This window comes from Pinus tabuliformis, chromosome 8 (assembly GCF_031772625.1).
Source record: "Pinus tabuliformis cultivar Carrire ecotype Pingquan chromosome 8, CPIR1, whole genome shotgun sequence".
Lineage (NCBI taxonomy): Eukaryota > Viridiplantae > Streptophyta > Pinopsida > Pinales > Pinaceae > Pinus > Pinus tabuliformis.
In genome coordinates this window covers 863,249,169-863,271,023 of record NC_142294.1, presented here as the reverse complement: position 1 = coordinate 863,271,023, position 21,855 = coordinate 863,249,169, and positions in this window count along the sequence as shown.

Here is a 21,855-nt window from a genome sequence, read left to right as displayed (position 1 = left end):
TGATGATATTGCAGTATTAGTAGCATGAATCCTATTGTTGATTTGAGTTGGTTGGAGGATGAGGTCAATTTAGGCATATGCTTAAATTGAGATAGTATCCCTCTTAATGGTTTATGGTTGGTGGTGTCTCAATCTTAATAATTTCCAAGACCAAATCCTTGGAATTCAACAATATCAAAATAATTAACATGTAAGCCCCCAATGGACTCAACCCATGGTTTCTGAACAAAACGCAAGGGAACCTCACTATTATAGTAGGTAGATTTCTAAAATACCTGAATACCTAATTCATCTAGTGATTTGAACTGGCTCATTATATTATTTTTAATCCATCTCAATGCATTTTGGGTAGAAAAAGTGGAGGAATTAGCTCATGGGACCTATTAGTTTTAGTATTTGCATCCTTCGATTAGTGATCAAATTAACTCTTTCATATCATATTACAGTCCCATTCTGAAATTTTTGTCATTCCACTAGGTCATCATGAAAAAATTTGGTCACTGAAGGTTGAATTAGGGTTTCCTTTACTTCTTTTAGAAATGTACCCCTTGCTGGCTCATTTCACCTTTTGTTGAAGTATACCATTAGTCATGACTTGTCTTCATCAGGACAGTTATTTTCATCATATTCACAGCCACTCAAAGTCTCCACTACATCTTAGGTTTTCCAAGGTCCACTAAAACACCATCTCCTGCATAAAATACCAGCAAGTGGAGTAAGAATAAACAAGATTTCATCATAAAAATAGTTTGTAATTTGAATATTCAAGCAAAAATGTAATTTTATGGTTTTAATATGCAATAATTCTCATGGTTCCAAGTGTTGTGAGTTTAAAGTTCCATAAACCAAAAGGAAGAGTTTCAAATTCATTATGTTTCCAAATCCACCAAGAATATCAAATCAGAGTATCAAGTTCAAAGGTAAATTGTAAAAGACAAGTCAAGTTTGAGAAAGAAAAAGTGGGTCCCAAGACCAATTTTGAAAATTTAAATAAGGTATAAAGGCCATCAAAGACCAATGGAATTCTCATTTTCACTATTATCCATTGATATCTCACTCACCTACACTCCATCTACCTCCCTTAACCTTTTCCCATGCCCGTTCCTCTCATTTCCCTCTCCTAGGGTTTCGAGGGCATTTTTCTTGGTTTCATGACCTCCATGGTTAAATGATCAACAAAACTTGTATCCTAATTCTCTTACACCTTCCCATATCCTTAATATACCTTCCTAAATACTTTCCATCACTCCTATCCCTCAAAATCATCATTTTTCTACAAACCCTAGCCTATTGCTACGCTTTTGACACTTTTCTGGACTAGGCCTGTGGTTTGCCCTTTTGGACCCCTTCCCCTCACTCAATCCTTGAAATTCTAGTTTCCTCTACTTCCTAACATCCCTCCCTACCTCCAAAAATTTTCCTAATAATTTAGAAGCCCTCTATCCCCTTTATTTCCCTTCATTCCTATAAATTTCCCAAATCCTCTATTTTGCCTACAATAAACCCTAATTTCCTTTCCCATTGAGCTAGGGTTTGCTATGGAATCAGAGACATATGAGAAGAGGACGTATAAATGAGGTAATATCAGAAATAATGAGGCAAATCCAACTCATAAACATCATGTCTCCATCATTTTTCAAAAAAGTCATTCCAAGGGACAAAATCATTTGCCACACATAGGGCCAATTTTGCTTCAAAGTATGTTTCCAACCCAAAAGAGATTAATTTTTAAAATGTGAGAGGTTTTTTTTTCCATAATAGGTCAAGTAACAAAAACCTCCTTCATTTTTTACACAGGTTTCATGGTTTTGGAGAAATGTAAAACATATAGGTGCTACAAGAGGTTTTCTGCACTTCTGGAGAGACCTTTGGAAAATCCATTTTTCTCCTAAATGGACTATCCACATGAATTTCTTGATAAGTCAAATAAAAACTAGACTTGAATATATTTCCAATGAGCTATCATGAGCTAAATTTGGAGTTGAGGAAGGCCTCCAAAAATGGTCTTCAACAAGGCATTGCGCATAGAGCACCTTGGAGCTGCACGCTGAGTAGTCTTGGGAGAAACACTTTTTGACAGGTCAAATAAACTCCATTCTGAAACATAAAGACATGTCGGGAAAGTAGACATGATACTCTTTCCAACAAGACATCCAGAGTTCAATTTTGATACCGGGAAGGCACTCAAAACGTGGCTGCAACATGGAGGACGCGCCTAGCAAAGAGATGGCACACCTAGCACAAAAATGGTGTGTTTGACAAATGTCTGATATTTTTCAATTTTCACTGCATTTTTTACTTTTATCTTGGGAAATGATGATTTCACTTATGTAATTGATGAAGTAAATGTAATTATCATGTTTTTACTATTACCTAGGGTAAATACATTAGGTAAATGGACTCAATGAGGTGTAATGAATTAGTTCACTTAAGTTAGGGATGAGTCACTTGGACCTCCCTACACTTCAGATTTCAGCTCAATTTTTGGTGGAACTGCTCCTCCTCTCATGGATTCAACCCCTGAGGCTGGGAGGAGTTTGTTTGAGGCCTATATCATGTAATTTTTCATCCATTCCAAAGGTTGGAATTAGTTGGATGTTTGACTTTTGATCAAGAGAGACTATTGTATTAGAATTTGGCCAGTTTTAATAGATGAGTTGCAGCTATTTCCTTGGGATACTTGTGGTATGAACATTTAGCATTGTTTCTTCTATTGTCTCATATGTTTGAATGTGTTGTTTATTCCAGCAATCATTTCATGTCTATTTTGTGATAGTTTTCAAGTTGATGAACATAATTCATGAGTTTTCATGCTCTGTTTTGGGGAAACTTTCATAGTCTGTAATCATTTCTTTAGTTTAGGAAAAATTCATGTGTTTTCATGCTTTTCCTAGCTCCTCATCAGTCTAATTCATCCCACACAAATACCCTTAAGTGTTAGGTTTTCTTCCTACCCTGCCCCTTTGAATGTCTGCAATCATATCTCATTTGCCTTGACCTCGTTCTTGACCCAAGCCTCATCCAGTCGACCAATCAAACAAACAAAACCCTCTGCACTTTATACCTAGCTTAAAACCCTAATCCATCTAGCCCTCCTGGTTGTGATTCTTTATAGAAAGCCCTCTCTGGCCTGGTAGGGCTAGCCACCAAGCTAAAAGGTTGGTTTTTGGTTACCTCAGCTAGACTCTTCCTTGGCCTTGGAGATCCGGAGGAGTGATAATAGGACCATTTTTACCAATGGGACCCAGTTTGGAAAAACGGGGTTTTAAACCTTCTAGAATCGTTTTGAGGCATAAAAGATTTTTTTTTACAGATAAAACTTTTCCATTTTAGCAAGCACCTTTTCATGTTATTCTACACATAGAGATATTCTAACAGCACATCAATCGAAGTCCATATGAAAAAGTTATGCCACTCAAAAATTAACCTTCTTGTTTTCACATAGAAAATTTGGGAGGATGTCGCGTCAACCCCCATTATTCATGGAAAAGGAGCTAGCCATGTGATTTTTATGTAAAAGACTCATCTATACTGTAAATCTAGTTAAGAGTTGATGTAGTCAAACTTAGGCACTAGTAGGCTAACAGGTTGTGTTATAATCGAGGAATTAGGAGGAAGAGACATTCCATTATTTTGAGAGAATTATGTTCCATAGTTGAGAAAAGATAGCCAAGAGAGATATGAGGTAGAACACACAAAGAGGATCAGTGCATTGTAGCAGCCCACAGAACACAAGAAGTACTTCTTTGTACCTGCAACCTTATTTTCCAGACAGAGAAAGAGAGCAAAGTGACCTCACCTTCTAGCTGGGTTTTCTCTTGAAAGGGTTTCCAAAGAATATCTTGTGTCTTTTTTCTGTGTGTGTGCTTATTTTATCATTCTTTATTTTCTACATAATTTTCAATTCCCATGCATACACTAATTACAGTTACATTTACAGAACTAGAGGTTTAATAAAATTGTAACATTGTAGAAATTCAGAATTTTTAATATAATATTATCAGATTTGTTGTGATGAATTGTCTAGTGGAATATCCACAACATTTTACCAATCATATTGGTATTAGAGAAGGTTTCTTTGGGTATTTTGTGGATATTTCAAGGATCTAGATCAACGGGCCTGAAAATCGTAAAACCCAATCATGAGCGATGAATCTGTAAACGACCCTTTTAATCCTGTAGACAAGAGGTTTACATGGCTGAAACAACAAGTCACAGATATCAACCACATTGTAAACCTCCTCATGGAGGCATTGAATAAAAAGCTAGGCGTATTTGGATAATATAGGGGTTTGAATGTAGAGGACAAATCATAATGGGGATCAGAATATTGGGGAGAAATGGAGAACCAGTCGAAGAAAGAACCCGAAAAAGATCAACCTAGTTCAAGTACCATGAACTAATCACAATCGTTATTTAAAATGGAAGGAAAAGTTGATATCAAGCCATACCATGGTGAGATCGATGCTATGAAGTTGAACGATTGGTTGTAGTAGATGGAAGTTTATTTCAATGTCCATTAGATTGAAGAAGGAAAAAAAATCTCATTTGTGTGGCTAAAATTAGAGGGACATGCACTAACTTGGTGGGAGAGATACATGGAAAGCCTAAGGTTGGAGTAAGAACCTCCAATGACTAAGTGGGAAGATTTCAAAGCCCTCATTAAGTCACATTTTTATCCCATTGGTTACGTGGAGGACTAGTGGATCTGGTTGCACTACTTCAAGCAAAAGTCGAGCCAAAGTGTGAAAGAGTACACCACAAAATTTAGAAAGATCGCTATAATCTTGGGAATCTCTCTAAAGAACCCAGATGCACTCCTCAAGTATTTAGGGGGTCTACACCACCACTTGTGTGAGCAAGTGATGTTGTTGAAGTCCAAATCAGTGGATGAGGCTTGTGTACAACCATAGTACCTAGAGAACATAGGCCTAAAGAGAGCGAAATCAAGTGGATCAAAGAAGAAGAAGCAACGGGATGTTTCTAAGGAGGGGAAGAAGAAGGAAAAAGGGGATATGGAATCCACAACACACTAGTGCAAAGATCCTACCAACCACTTCAACCACTACATTGATGGCCATACAGAAGAGAATTGTTAGAAGTTGCATCCAGAGCTAAACCTGAAGAACAAGAAGAAAGATAATAAGAAGAAGAATCTCATGGTCATGGATTCGAGTAACCAAGTTGAAAGAAGCTCAGACATGGATGAGAAGTTTGTATGTACATCAGTGTAGGAGGAGGTGAATCTAAGTAGCCTTCAACAACATGAATAGAAAGAAATGACCAAACTCTTCCATATAAATATACAGGTCAAGAAGGGAAATATCGATGCTCTGTTTGACTCAGGATCGCAGGCGACTCTCATTGCGACAGAGCTGGTCAAGAAGTTAGGGCTATAATTTCGTGATCATCCAAACCCATATCCACTGTGATGGGTAAATAAGGATGCAGAGCCGAAGGTAACAAAACAATGTAAAATTAGATTTGTTATCATTGTTGATTTTATTGATGAAGTAGATCTAGATATGGCTCCCCTTTATGTATTTGGATTCATGTTTGGGAGTCCACATATGTACATGCATGATGCAATATTCATGAGGAGAGTCAAACAGTACTGGATGATCAAGGATGGAAAATCATTCATCATCAATTCACACAAGGGCAAGTCAAAAATTTCATTGGTAAGTGCCAACCAAGACAAGAAATTGATCAAGTCCATCAAGAAGTATGTATTATTGCTTTTAAGAGAAATTCATTCCATAGAGGAGTCGATAAGAGGCAAGGCATCCCTAGAGTGATGTACTAAGAAATAGAAACAAAAATTGGAGGAGTTGTTACAGACATACATGGATATGTTTGGAGAGCCTAAAGGGTTACCACCTAAGACAAAAGTGGAGCACAAGATCCACCTATTTCTAGACTCTATAGAAATTTTGAATAATAAACATATATTCAATAGAGATTATCTTGATCATGAATTATTGTGGAATACATGCACTATACATAAGCTCCTCTACGTTGATCAACAATTTAGCAGCATCAAAAACAATGAAACATCAATAGCATGCACACATTAACACAGTATGTAACCCGGGGAAAGCTTACAGTTGAAAACCCCACACTATCTATATATTAATGATTGAGAACATGTAACATTACATAGTACAATACTCCTCACAAGTACTCAGTACCATCTCCACTTGTTACACACAAAACTAGCTCAGACCCGAACAAGTCACAGGTTCAAATCTTCTCCGCTGCTTTGCCTACCTCTATTGCACAAACTTGCTGAGAATCACTCACCCTGGAAATCACATGAGCACAGTCTATTCTACTGGGAAAATCTACACAATACTCATTGGCATACTCAATCTATGCTTGTGCAAATCCTCATGCACAACTGATAGTCACAACTCACCCTTTCACTTACCTCTAACACCTGTCTCTGTTGAACTGTCCATGCATTGAGTTAACTGATGTATTCTTCAGTTACTTTATGAGTTAATAATTAGTGAATTAATTAACAATCAATTCACACAACTCATCAATAGTGTATTCTCCAGTTAGACTGAATACAACTAGTTCAACTGAACACAACTCCATCAACTCCACATCCAACTCCACAGAACTCACATGCATGAGTTCTAACTAAAGTCAACCATGCAGTAACTCAATTGACCCACAAATAAAGCGTATTTCCTTCTGACAGTTGCATGTGCCACATCTGTAGCTCGAACTGAAGTGCTCCAAGAGAATAAGATAAAGTTTATAGTCCAAATATTACTAAGTGCTAATAATATTTCACTGTTTCTATTTTTAGCCTGCCGTCTAAAAATTGACTTTGATCACTCCTGCTGTGAACCAGAAATAGAAGTCCATCTATTTTTCCCAACATGACCAATCATCCATAAACAGCATACTGCAACTCATAGACCATGATCCATATGTCTAAAAATAGACATATTCTAAAAATATACTTTGCGCCATAATTTGCCTACGGGCCCACTTAGTGAAGGCGACTCCTTTCCACTAAGCTCCATCATCTTGTTGCATTCTCAAAATCCCCATGGCCTCTAGAATCATGAGATAGAGCTAGTAAAAGTTGCATCCCACAAGTCAAATATTGCAGAACTAAAAGGCATTTGAGTGTACTTTTATCATGTAGCCAAAGTTGGCTTGAGTTCCAAAAATGGCGGCAAGGATGGTAGAGCCTCTACGCAAAGCTCTGGGTAGATGTGGCTGAAATGTCAGCAACATAAAACAACTTTATTGGTCACTGGTGGAGCCCACCCAATGGCTTTACCCAGACAAATTGTTAAGAGGGAAAGAAATAAAGCGTCAAGATGTTTTGAGTGGGCGGAGTCCACCCAGTAGAATGTTAGGAGCATGAAATGTTAATCATCGGGAGAGGATGACCGAGATGACATCATCCTAGCATTCATACCCCAAAGGGTTCACCTTGAAGATTTTAATATTGGTGGAATATTTTTAGTGTCGAGATGGAACAGAGCGAGTGGAGCCCACCCAGCTATGATATCCTAGAAAAAAAATAAAAAGGAAACACAACAGATGGGAGCCAACCCTAAAGGCTTTTGCAGAAAAATAAAGAAAAAGTTTAGTTAGGCCAAAAGTTAACTAAAAAAGGAAAAGGTAGAAAAAAAAGCCTCAAAGGAACCTTTCTCTCTCCTCCAACAGAAGATAAGTGGTGGCTCATGATTGGCCCAGAAAACAAAATACTGTGACGTCAGAACCAACCAATAAGAGGTGGAAATGTAGCATGCAAATATGGCATTTTTGGGTACCCAAGTGGCCCTTTTCTGAATGACAAGTGTCACCACTTAGAGGTCAACATGTGGTAGGAGTGACATCATGGTGACATTGTCCCAGAGGGATCAACCTGGAGAATTCAATCGGCGGTGGTGTCAAATTGTAGAGTGTTGGGATAGTGGCAGTGGATAGAGTGATAGCCAATAAACAGAGGGTCAGGTGGACACTACCAGCCGGCTCATTCTGGTGGGTGCAGCCCAGAATATTAGAAATATGGAGAAAAGGGGATGTTTCAGGTTAAAGGGGGCTCTGGAATTAGCACCATTCACAGGTTCTAGTAGAAAATTTGAGATCAAGAGTGCAGCAGCAATAAGGGCCTCAATCCCGAAATCCCATAACATTTAAATAATTGCAATTAAACAGAAGAGTCATGATCAAGAAGCTCCGACCTTTGGGCCTATATTTCGATCCCCTTTTGTATAGGTGTGACCAACATCATGGAGCCATTACCAAAATAAAAAGGGTTTCATAGGGCTTAAAAGGGATAAGTGCCCAATATCTTAAGTCGTGGTCATGGAGACAAGTCCTATAGAAGAAAATACGTAAAGGCTAAGCAGAAGGGGTCCACCCTGGCATTAAGTGAAAACAATTAATTGAAGAGTAGCTAAGGGGGCGGATCACCCTCTATCTGACAACTGTTGATCCCGAAAAGCATTTTGGGGGGTAGACTAACATGATGGATAAGCCAACGCTAGACCCCTAAAAGTCAAAGTCAGCAAGTGAAAATAATCGATCAACGTCTAGGATTGATTCCGAGGTGTTCAGGTCTCACCTCCAACCTTGTTCATTCACACAGCCGTAGTAGGGGGACCATATATGCCACCAATGCGGCAACATAAAAATGATGTCAGCAAGCAAGCATGATTTTTGCAAGGCCAAGGACCTTGACTCCTCCACTTCCCATCCAATCCCATGGCTCCACGTGTCTCCCATCCACACATCATGTCACCATACTCCCCACTTATATAGTCACGACCTTCTTGACATTAGTGTTCAAATTTTAATTTGTTTCAACGACATCCTCTGTCACCCATTCTGTACTCAACCCCTTTCAACCATTAGCTAGTGTAGAGCACCTCCAATGCCACCACACCAAATCACATCCACCCACCAAATGTTTTTATCATGATGGGTGAAAGGAAGTGCCATACAAGAGGGGCCAACTCCAAAGAGGGGCAATTTAAGCAGTTAGAGGGAGAAAACGATAGGTGAATTGGAAGGTAACTGTGGGAGGAATACAATGATAGAGGTGTGGCTAAATCGTCTAAACACCACAAACCTAGATAATGGAACCTAAGTCCACCTTGGAAAATCAAAGGAATCAAGAATGGAGATATTTTGTTGCGTCAATTATGACACCTCATGTTTTTCATGTTTTGTAAATATTTAATTTCAAGAAGGAATCGAAATTTGTTAGGTAATCATTAGGATAGCTAGGTCATTTGCATGCTCAAACAATTGTAGCATTCAATATATTTTGTAATTATTTGTTTGGACTCTCTCGTTACAAAAGGGAAGAGGAACTCAGTAGTAAGGGTTCAATTTTCCAATTCCATAGGTTGTAATTGTTTTGCAAATTTCACAAGTTTGGGCCTATGAGATGTATTTCATTCTTGAATATTAATGAAGAAGTTTCTGGTGATTCCAAGCATTGGGATATGTAGTATGTGTTCTACCTTTGTGTGTCATTTCATGTTTTTTCTTCTTCAAAAATTTTGTAATTGTCGTTGTTGGATTCACGCTTAGGCCACATATTTACTTATGTTATGTCATAGAAAAGGGTACCTGTGAGATTGCAAATTTATCTATGTTATGTGATAATATATGGTACCTGTGAGATTGAATATTTACCTATGTTATGATATAGTAGTGAGTACCTACAAGATATTGAGTTGAAACCCTTAAAACACGCTCCATAATTTCTGCACTTCATTTTCTTTATCTTTTCGTGATTCTACTAGGATTTAGTGCATAGGATTTTGTGTCTGCCCGACCCTATGCACTTGGTTTCTTCCTTATATTTATTCTTTCCACCTTTATTGTAATGACCAATAAAGCTACATTCTTCGTGTGTAGGCCACCGGATCTGAACATTTACTCTTGGGAATGATATATTATTTGTGTATATTGAATATGCCTCTGAGTAGGGTAATTGAACCAAACTTAACTAATTTTACATTTATCTCTTGAGTAGCACTAATCTATCTTCAAGAGACACTAATATGTCCTAGGCATTGACCCTTCTACTTAACCCAGTGGTTGTCTCTAGGAGCGACAACATCTTTTCGTGTCGTTTTCGGGGAATAAATTTGAATATGTTTTGTTGGGTATATATTTTGTACATTGCTTTCATTGGGTGAGAAAAGGAAGTGTGGGTTCATATCTCTCACCTAAATGGGTTTTCAAAATGGCTCTTCCTACATTCTTGGCCAACAAATTTTCCCCATTAGATTTTTATTCTATTTTTGGTTACCCTCATCATGTTCCTCCATTTCAAGAATGGTATGCCTATTTACCTAGATTCAATGGAAGCCCAACCCAACACCTTAAGGACCTTCATGAATGCATGGGGAAATAGGGTATTGTTCATGAAGATATGAAATTTGGAAAAGGACACTAGGGCTTGGTACAAAACCCTACCTCATGGAAGCATATCTTCTTTGAAGAGCTTTCACATAGCATTTAGTTATTTTTGAAAAATATTATATCCACTAGGTTCTCTGTTTGAAGATTGATGTGAACATTTTAATATTGAAAATATTTTTATGACTCATGATGCTGTTGAAGATACTTGTGGATCCCAACTCCAAGAAAACATAATCCTTCATCAAGAAGCACTGCCCAGATTTCAAGAAAAGGAAGGATCCATTGTTAAGTTGCATACAAACCCTTGGAGATCTTATTTTGTTCAATTTGATGGTTCTCCTTTATATGATTTGTATGACTCGGATGGGGAGTTGGGTACTACATAACCACAACATATTAGTCATGGGAAGCTGCACAAAATAGGAAGCTGAAAATGGAGAGAGGATTACAAGCAAGTGGGGAGAATATTACCAACAACAACTTTTTCAAGAAGAGCCCAAGTTGAAGAGTCAAGCAGTGTATGTGGTTGCCTTTTGCAGAAAGATTCTTGTCTCAAAACTATTCAAGAAAGGGAGGCAACTGCAAATTTATCTCATCAATTTTGTGATCCAGTAGCTGATTATATGGAAGCCTTCTTTGGTCAGCGACAAATTTAAGTTACAGGGTATGTCCAAAAAAATTTATCTAAAAATTTTATATGGTGCATGCCAATTTTAATTTCTAAATTTCAACAGCACAGAAGTATAAGTTCCAGTAATCAAATTCTATCCTGGTACCACTGGAAAGTGGATTTCACTAGAGTGGATTCAATGTTTTTTATAGGTAGGACTTGTACATAAACAAGCTCACGTGTGGAGAATTTAATTTTTAGTTGCAGTTTTCCAGTTTAAGTTTTTTGGATTGTGGATAAGGGAAGCTACTCCAGTTGAAAACAATTTTGAGAGATTTTAGAATTTAGTTTTCAGACTTGAATTTTGACTCCATGCCCAATGGCGAAAGCTACTAGTCTGTAGGTTCTTAGCACCTTTCCAATAAGGTATTATCCCCAGTTGGATCCAATGTTGTGCCCATCACCCCCCTTTTTGAATTTTCTTCATATAGAAGAGGAGATTTATTCTTGTATTCAGGGAGGGATTGCAAACTCAAAAAAAACAAAATGGGATTAAAAAAGAAAAGCAAGGTCGAACCATATTCAAGGGGGAATATAAAGAGGATATCATGAGTAATGGTGCAAATAATAATAGAGTTTGAAGCCATTTTTTGGAGGAAGATGAGCTCAAATACCACATCATATGCATTCAACCAGAAATTGTTGTGGAAGAGATTTCTAGTGGTATGCAGAAGTTTGAAAATGGCCTCCTAGATCATGATATAGTGCCAGTCAAATCTAGTGCCCACAAGTCAAATATTGCAAAACTAAAATGCATTTGGGTGAAATTTTGGCGCCTAGTGAAAGTTGGCTTACGTGCCAAATTTGGAAGCAAGGCTAGAAGAGCCTCTACATGAAACTTTGAGAGATGTGGCCGGCACAATAGCAATGGAAAACAACTTTATTTGTCACTGGTGGATCCCACCTGACGAGTTTACCTCGCAAGAGTGTTAAGAGCGAAAGAAATAAAGCGCCAAGATGTTATGAGTGGGTTGGGTCCACCCGACAGAGTTACCCTAAAAGAATGTTAACAACATACAATGTTAAGCACCAGGAGAGGAGGACTAGGATGATGTCACCCAAATAGTCATACCCCGAAGGGTTCACCCCGGAGATTTTAAGAACGATGCAAGAGTCGTAGCATCGAGATGGAACAGAGCAGGTGAATCCCACCCATCTATGATAGCCTGAAATAAAAATAAAGAGGCAGCACAACCGAGGGGAGTCGACCCTAAGGATTTTGGTGGAAAAACAAAGAAAAAGTTGGTTAGGAAAAAAGTGAATTAACAAAGGAAAAGGTAGAAAAACAGACCTTGGAGGACCCTTTCTCTCTCCTCCAAGATAAGACAGGTGGTGGCTTGTGATTGGCCCAGACAACAAAGGACTGTGATGTCATCACCAACCAATAGGACATGTGGCATGCAAATATGGAGTTTTTGGGCACCCAAGTGGCCTTTTTCTAAATGACAAGAATCACCACTCATATGTTAACACATGGTAGGAGTGATATCATGGTGACATCATCCCGGAGGGATCAGCCTAGACAATTCAATTGGTGGTGGCAGGTTGTAGAGTGTCGGGACATGGTGGCAGTGGACAGAGTGATAACCATTAAACAAAGGGTAGGGCGGACCCTACTGGCCACCACATCCCAGAGGGATCGACCTAGAGAATTCAATAAGCGGTAGTGTCGGGTTGTAGAGCACCAAGACACAATGGCAATGGATAGAGAGACAACTAGCAAATAGAGGGTCGAGCATACCCTACCAGCTAGCTCATCCCGATGGGTGGATCCCGGAAGATTAGCAATGTGGCACAAAGGGGATGCACTGGGTTAAAGGGGGCTTAAGACTTATCGACATGCACGGGTTCTAGGGGAACAATTAAGACCAGGAGTGCAGCAACAATAAGGGCATGGATCCCAGAATCTATAACCTATAAAGAATTGCAATTAAATAGAAGAGTTGGGATTGGGAAGCTCCAACCTTTGGGGTTGTATTTTTGTCACTTTGTGTAGAGGTGTGACCAACGGCACAAAGCCATGAACAAAGGAAAAAGGCCCACATAGGGCTCAAAATGGCTAAGTTTCCAATAGCTTAAGTCATGGTCGCGGAGACCAGTCCTATGGTGGAAAACAAGTAAAGGTTAAGCAGAAGGGGCCCACCCCGACATTAAGTGAAAATAATTAATCGAAAAGTAGCTAAGGGGGTGGATCACCGTCTATCTGATAATCATTAGTCCTCAAAAGTGTTTCAAGGGGTAAATTAGTGTGATGGATAAGCCAACACTAGCCCCTGAAAAGTCAAAGTCAACAAGCAAAAATTGTCGATCAATGACCAAGATTGATTCTGGGGGGGTCAGGCCTCACCCCCGACCTTATTCATTCATCCCACTAGAGTAGGGAGACCACACCTTCCACCAACGCACCAACACAACAATGACTTCAACAAGAAAGCATGATTTTTGCAAGGATGAGGGCCTTCCCTCCTCCACTTCCCATCCAGTCCCATGGCTCCATGTGTCTCCCATCCACACGTCATGCCACCATACTCCCCGCCGATATAGTCACCACTTGCTTGTCATTAGTGTTCAAATTTTAATTTGTTTCAATGACGTCCTCTATCACCCATCCTATGCTCGACCTTGTTTATCCATCAGCCAATGTAGAGCACCTCCAATGCTATCACACCAAATCACATATGCCCACTAGATATTTTTATCCTAATGGGTGAAAGGAAGCGCCATACAAGAGGGTACAACTTTAAATAGGGGAAATTTAAGTAGTTAGAGGGAAAGTGATAGGTGAATTAGTAGGTAATTGTGGGAGGAATACAATGGCAGAGGCGTTTCCAGATAATCAACCCACCATGAACACAGATAATGGAACCTAAGTCCACCTTAGGAAATCAAAGGAATCAGCAATGGAGATATCTTTTTGTGTCAATTATGACACATAATGTTTTTCATGTTTTGTACATATTTCATTTCAAGAAGGAATCGAAATCTATAAGGTAATCATTAGGACAACTAGGCTATTCGCGTGCTCAAATAGCAGGGCAGTTTAGACAACTGTAGCATTCAGGATATTTTGTAACTGTTTTTTTGGACTCTATCCTTATAAAAGGGAAGAGGAACTTAGTAGTAGGGGTGCAATTTTCTAATTCAAGAGGTTGTAATCATTTTGAAAATTTCGCAAGTTTGGGCCTGTGAGATGTATTTCATTCTTGAAGATTAATGAAGAAGTTTCTCGTGATTCCAAGCATTGGGATATGTAGTATGTGTTCTACCTTTGTGTGTCATTTCATGAGTTTTTCTTCTTCAGAACTTGTGTAAAAGTAGCTGTTGGATTCACTCTTAGGTCATAGATTTAATTATGTTATGTTGTAGCAGTCGGTACCTGTGAGATTGTAGAGTTATATATGTTATTTGATAGTAGATGGTACCTGTGGTATTGCAGATTTACCTATGTTATGATATAACAAAGAGTACCTACGAGATAGTGAGTTGAAAGCCTTAAAACACGCTCCATAATTTTTGCACTTCATTTCCTTTATCTTTGCATGATTCTACTAGGATTTAGTGCATAGGATTTAGTGTCTGTCTAGCCCTCTACACTGGGTTTATTCCTTATATTTCTTCTTTCCACCTTTACTGCAATGACCAATTAAGATGCATTATCCATGTATAGGCCACCAGATCTAAGCATTTACTATTGGGAATGATATGTTGTTTATATGTATATTGAATCTGCCTCTTAGTAGGGTAATTGAATGAAAATTAATTCATTTTAGATTTATCTCTTGAGCAGCACTGATCTATCTTCAAGAGAGACTAAGATGTCCTAAGCATTGACCCTTCTCCTCAACTCGAAGGTTTTCCCTAAGAGTGACAACATGAAGTGAATAAAAAGTTGCAGTAAATGATGGAACGGTGTGTCATTCTATAGATTACATCACCATGTGGGTCATCCATCAGCATTGTGCCAAAGAAGGATGGGAATTGACATATCTGTATGGATTACAACGCATTTAACAAAATCACGCTCAAGAACAGATACCTATTTCCTAGGATAGATTATATGTTGGATCAGTTGCTGCAAGAAAAATACTTCACAAAGTTGGACTTTAAGTATGGATATCACCAGGTTCGAGTCAAAGAAGAAGATACATGGAAGACTACCTTCAAAACCAGGCAAGGTTTGTATGAGTGATTAGTTATGCCATTTGGCCTATGTAATGCACCAGCTACATTTATGAGATTAATGAATGATGTATTGCACCCTTTTATAGATTGATTTGTTATTGTATATTTGGATGATATACTGGTATATAGTGCTACTTGGGAGGAGCATATTTCACATTTGTTGCAGGTGCTGGAAACCTTGAAGAATCACTAATTGCTACCAAATCTCAAGAAGTGTGAGTTTGCATAGAAGTCTTTGGTATCTCTGGGGTATGTGATTGGTGGAGGAGAACTGAAGATATATCCTTCCAAGATGGAGGCCATCATGAAATGGTCAACGCCTACTAATTTTTCTGAGGTCATGAGTTTCATTGGGGCATCATAGTACTTGAGGAAATTCATAACCTTATTTTCAGCGGTAGCAACATCGTTCCATGCCATAAAAACAAGTGGCAAGAGTTTCCAATGGGAAAAGGTCAACATAAGGATTTTTAGGAGTTAAAGAATAAGACTAGTTAAGCACAATGTATGGCATTACCAACTTTGCAAGGACCCTTTGAAGTGGAAACAGATGTGAGTGGGTATGCTATGGGAGTTTCCTTGATGCATGAAGGAAGGCATGTATTCTACCAATATGAAGCTTTTCATGGGGAAGTTCTTAACTACCCTACCTACAATAAGGAGCTATATGCCATGGTGCACGTTGTGAAGAAGTGGAAGCACTATCTAATGGAAAAGGATACAATAATCCACACAGATCACCAGTCGATACAGTACTTACAGGCCCAAAGTAAGCTACAATAGACTAGGCAGTACAAGTGGATGGGTTTTTTATAGCAGTTTCATTTGGTGATCAAGTATAAGAAGGGAAACACAAACAAGTTGGTATTTGTGCTTTCAAGGATAGCCACATCAAAGATTATAGCTTTGGGGACTCTTATTGCACATGGAGTCATTCACCCATGATGCATATAGAGAGGCATATCTAGAAGATGAGGACTTCAAGGAGGTTTATCAAGAGTTGCATAGTTAGAGTCATGTGCACAATGGCGACAACACCGTTGAATACCATCTCTAGGATGGGTTACTCTATAGGTTGGATAAGCTATGTGTTCCTAAAGGTGAGCAATTGCAGCTGATAAAACAAGCTCACACCTCCAAGTTTGAAGGGCACTTTGGTGTAGGGAAGACCATGGCTAACTTGTAGAGGTATGTGTGTTGGCCCAAGATGCAAGAGCATGTAGCTAGGTTCATAAGAGGATGCATGCTTTATTGCACCATCAAGCCTAGCAATAGGAAACATGGTCTATATCATCCCTTACCTATACCTACTCGTCCTTGGGAAAGAATTTCTGTAGACTTTGTGGGAGGCTTACCAACAACTAGGAAGGGACATGACTACCTGTTCGTGGTAGTTGATAGGTTCAACAAGATGTGCATTCTGATGCCCTATAAAACTACCATCATGGGGAAATAAGTACCATACTTGTTCTTTGGACAGGTCTGGGTGCAATTTGGGATACCAAGGAGCATCGTTTCAAACAAGGATACAAGATTTCTCAATGCATTTTGGACTACATTGTGGGAGAAGATGGACACGAAGTTGAAGAGATATACAACATTCCATTCATAGACAAATGGGAATACATAAGTAGTCAACAAGACTTTGGTTCAGCTTATCAGGGGATAAAACCAGAAGAATCTTAAGACCTGGGATAAAAATCGGGTATATATACAACATTCTTACAACATAGTAGTCCACACTTCTATAGGAAATTCCCCATTTGAAACTTTTTTTGGATATTTGCCACCTTCACCTTTGTATATTGCAGATGGGAAAGAACGAGGAGTGAGGGAAGATATTACATGAGATGCTTTAAGGGCTGAAAATTTTATAGAGAAGATGAGGCAAATCCATCTACATGTACAAGAAACACTGCCGAAGTCACAGGAGAAGTATAAGGTTAGGCAAGATCAACACAAAACAGATAAATTGTTCAAGATGGGAGATAGAGTATGTCTACAGTTGAACAAGGAGAGGTTGCAGGGGTCTAGTAAGAAAATCAAGGCTCTAATATATGGTCCCTTTAGGATACTAGAAAAGGTGGGTGATAATTCATATCAACTCAATCTACCACCATATATGTGCATTTACTCAGTTGTGAATGTATATAATTTGAAACTCTATGAGCCTTCCATGCTAGAATAGGAAGAGGAATAAGTCCTACCTTTTGTGGAGCATTTGGCACCATATGCTCAAGCAGAGTTAACAAAAGACACAATTTTGAAAAAGAGGTCCAAAACTACAAGACAGGGGTAGAATGACCTTTGGCAGATTGGGTTGAAGGGACAACTTCTAGGCAAAGCTAAATGGTACACCAGAGAGAAGGTGGAGGAAAAAATTCCTCACCTCATTCATAAAAGCTTTAGGGACCAAAATCCTCCCAAAATGGGGAGTTGTGTTATGAATTGGATCATTATATTGTTTGTCATCCATCTCAATGCATTCAAAGTGGAAAAAGTGGAGGAATCAACTCATGGGACCATTTTTACGGTGGGACACAATTTGGCAAAACAGGGTCTGAAACATTCCAAGAGCGTTTTGAGGCATCAAATGATGTTTTTTGGGGGTAAAAATTTGCTTCATTAGCATGCACCTTTTCATTCTATTCTACACACATTGCTATTTCCAACGGAGCAACAAGTGCGTCAATCAGAGTCTGTATGCAAAAGTTATGCCACTTAGAAGTTGACCTTCCAGTTTTCACCTCTACAAATCGGGAGGATGTCGCGTCAGCCCCCATTATTCATGGAAAAGGGGCTAGCTATGTGATTGTGATGTAAACGACTGTAGAAGAGTATATTGTAACTCTAGTTAAGAATTGATGTAGTCAAACTTAACCACTAGTAGGGTATCGGGTTACGTTATAACTGGGCCACTAGAAGGAAGAGACATTTCATTCTTTCAAGAGAATTGTGTTCCATAGCTGAGCAAAGATAGAAAGAGAGATAGGTGGTAGAGCATACAAAGAGGATTTGTGCATTGTAGCAACCCACATGCCACATACATTACTTCTTTATACCCGCAGCTTTATTTTCCAGATAGGGAAAGAGAGCGAAGAGGCCTCACCTTCCAACTAGGCTTTCTCCCGAAAGGGTTTCCGAGAGCATATCTTGTGTCTTATGTGTGTGTGAGAGATTATTTTATCATTCTCTATTTTTTGCATAATTTCCATTCGCATGCATGCACTAATTACAGTTAGATTTACAGGTATAGAGGTTTAATAAAACTGTAATAGTGTAAAAATTCGTAGTTTTTAATATAATATTATTAGATTTGTTGTGACGAAGTCCAGTGAAATATCCACGATAGTTTATGCTAGTGGTGTCTCTAGTGATGGAATGCACAATGGTGCATGCAAATATGCCCTTTTCTTTGAGAATTGGTTTATTCTAAGGTTAATGAACAACTAAACAATCATCTCTTTTGCCATATACAAGTTTTTTATTGCTTCCTTACTAGTGTCATTTAAGTAGTAATCTCTTCTATAGGCCTTATATTTGAATATATTAAATAATTGACCTTCAATGTGAGCAATCGAAGTAGTGATATTGTTAATTAAAGTGTCCAATAAAATACAAGATGGTCCTATTTTGTTCCTAAATTCACCTCTCCATTGATTAATTTTAATACATAAATATTAAGATTTTATTTTGGATTCATACTAAGATATTTTCTCCATAATAATTAAATAACAATTACAATTAAAAACAACAAAATATTTTTAAAATATATATACAAATTTTTAAAATATAAAAACCCATCTAAAATTGAATCTACCTAAAAATGAGATATTCTATTTGCAAAATGTTGAATGCTAATAATACAAATGTCCTTCATGTTTTTCCTCACCAAAATTGCACCTAGTTAACAAAAAGCACTTTCACAATGGGGGAGGAAAAATAATAGATTGGAAAAGAAAGGTACACATATTCTTAATATGCTTAAAAAATCACATACATTGCTAATGTCCGTAGGTTATTTTTAATTAAAAATGACCAATTAACTTATTCACCATACTAAACAATAGTTTAGCTTTGACACTCTCAAAGCTTTGTAAACAACGCGTACATGTTCCTCAAATGTGCACTTTTTCTTAAAAAAAAATAATAAATGTGCATTCTCCTTGCAATGAAAAGGAGAAACAACTTTGTCCACCTACCTTTAGATACATGTGAGTGATAAATCATTAAAATTACTCAACAAATGTTTTCTTAATGTATTTGGATTAATGTAGGAAAGGCATTTGCAACATAAAAATGTTGAACTGTTATAATGGTGTATTTTTATATTCTGCCATTTGATTTTTTAATATCTTTAATATATAGATATTATAATAAAAGTTTGTTAGGATAGATATGAAGAAATGTATTAGTTTGGATATATTTTAAAATTATTTTTATTTAGTTAAAAGTTTGTTTTTCTCATATATAAAGAAATAGGTTAGCAATCAAAGATTTTGAGAGATTTGGAAAGAGTGAAATTTGTTTTTCTCTGAAGCACCAATATGTAATTTCAAGTGATGTAATTTTCCTTGAATAATAATAATAATATTCAATGATAAGTCAACATGCTTGAGAAATCCAATATGTAATTTCAAGTGATGTAATTTTCCTTGAATAACAATGATAATATTCAGTCATAAGTCAACATGCTTCTTTCTGGAGCACCAATATATAATTCCAAGTGATATAATTTTCCTTAAATAACAATAATAATATTCAATAATAAGTCTATCTACATTTGTGAATAATAATTAATAATAATTATCTCCATCACTAATTTGACAATTAAATTATAATAAAATAATTTATTAAAAAAAATTAAAAAATATAAATATCTTCGATTGCAATAAATTTTATCACAAATATCCTAAGCCCTGTTTATCCTAAATACTCCATTATCCTATAATCCATCTTATGTTATATAGAAAGAGGAAGTGGGATTAACCTTCAGGATGTATCATTTGACTTCCTATTTATTTAGGGATACACACTTGTTCATCTGATCATGATTTGATAGATAACATAGCAACTGTTTGATATTATAGATAGATAGCATGCATGCGTTTGATATAACTATTTGTCTAGCCTTTTTAAGCTTTATTGCATATAAAACTCCTGTGACGTATTAATCAAATATCTTTATTTCAATTTGAATATAAGAATTTTTGTAACATTATAATTTTCAACTTAATATATTTATTTTTAAATTTGTTTTTAAGGAAGTTTATAAAATTAGAAGATTAGTTTATTTTTATTAATTTTAATTTTTAATCAACGATTTTGTCATATTTAATTTAAATAATTTATTATATTGATTAATTATTTTTTTAATATTTTTTGGAAATTTAATATTATTGGTTTTGTAATAAATTCCTTGATTTAATTTATAAAAAAATTATATAATGATTTTTAAGACGAAACTTATTACATGATTACGTGATAAGACATGTATTGTAATTTTATTGAAATTATTTTTAAACTATATTACTTTAGAAATTATCTAGAGATAGATATAAAATAAAAAGACAATTATTTTTATATAATTGTATTAAATAAAAATGACAATAATTTTTAGGATGATGCATTTTTAATGAGTTTTGTATTAATTTCCAATTTATTAATTCAATTTATAACAAATTTTGATTATGATTTTTTAATATACAAAACTTATTACATGAATACATTCATAGGACATGCAATTGTAATTTTATGTTGGTTTATACTTAGTATTATATGTAAATATATGATAATTTCATTGCTTTTGAAATTATTTACAGACTATATTACTTCATATTTTAATTATAAAATTATAATTTTTATAAATAGGTTTATTCTAGGTTTAATTATTTTAGTTTTTTATTATATAAATATTATATCAAAAAGTCTTTTTTTAAGTGGTTTATGAGGTGTATTTAATATTATGAGTTTTTATTAATTTCCAATTTATTAATTCAATTTATAACAAATTTTCTTGATGATTTTTAATATACAAAACTTATTACATGAATACATTCATAGGACATGCTATTGTAATTTTATCTTGGTTTATACTTAGTATTCTGTGTAAATATATGATAATTTCATTGCTTCTGAAATTATTTACAAACTATATTACTTCATATTTTAATTATAAAATTATAATTTTTATAAATAGGTTTATTCTATGTTTAATTATTTTATTTTTTTATTATATAAGTATTATATAAAAAGTCTTTTTAAGTGGTTTATGATGTCGGAGTTTACTTTCTTAATAAATAAGGGTTTAATTTTTATTTGAATGAAGGATTAGATATATTGGGCTACAATAAAGAATGTGTTGAAGAAATTTAAGGTGAAGAACCTAATATTCAAAATAAAAGAAAATGAAAAGAAAAATTAAGAATTTTGTGAAGAATGAAAAACTAAATACAAGTGATTGATAAAGATAATACGAAGGAAAAAAATTATGAAACATGTATTGTAAAGTATATGACCATAGGAGATTGACATTGATTTCTACCATGTAACATGATTTACTAGTTCTTGCAAATTCAAACATCCATAAA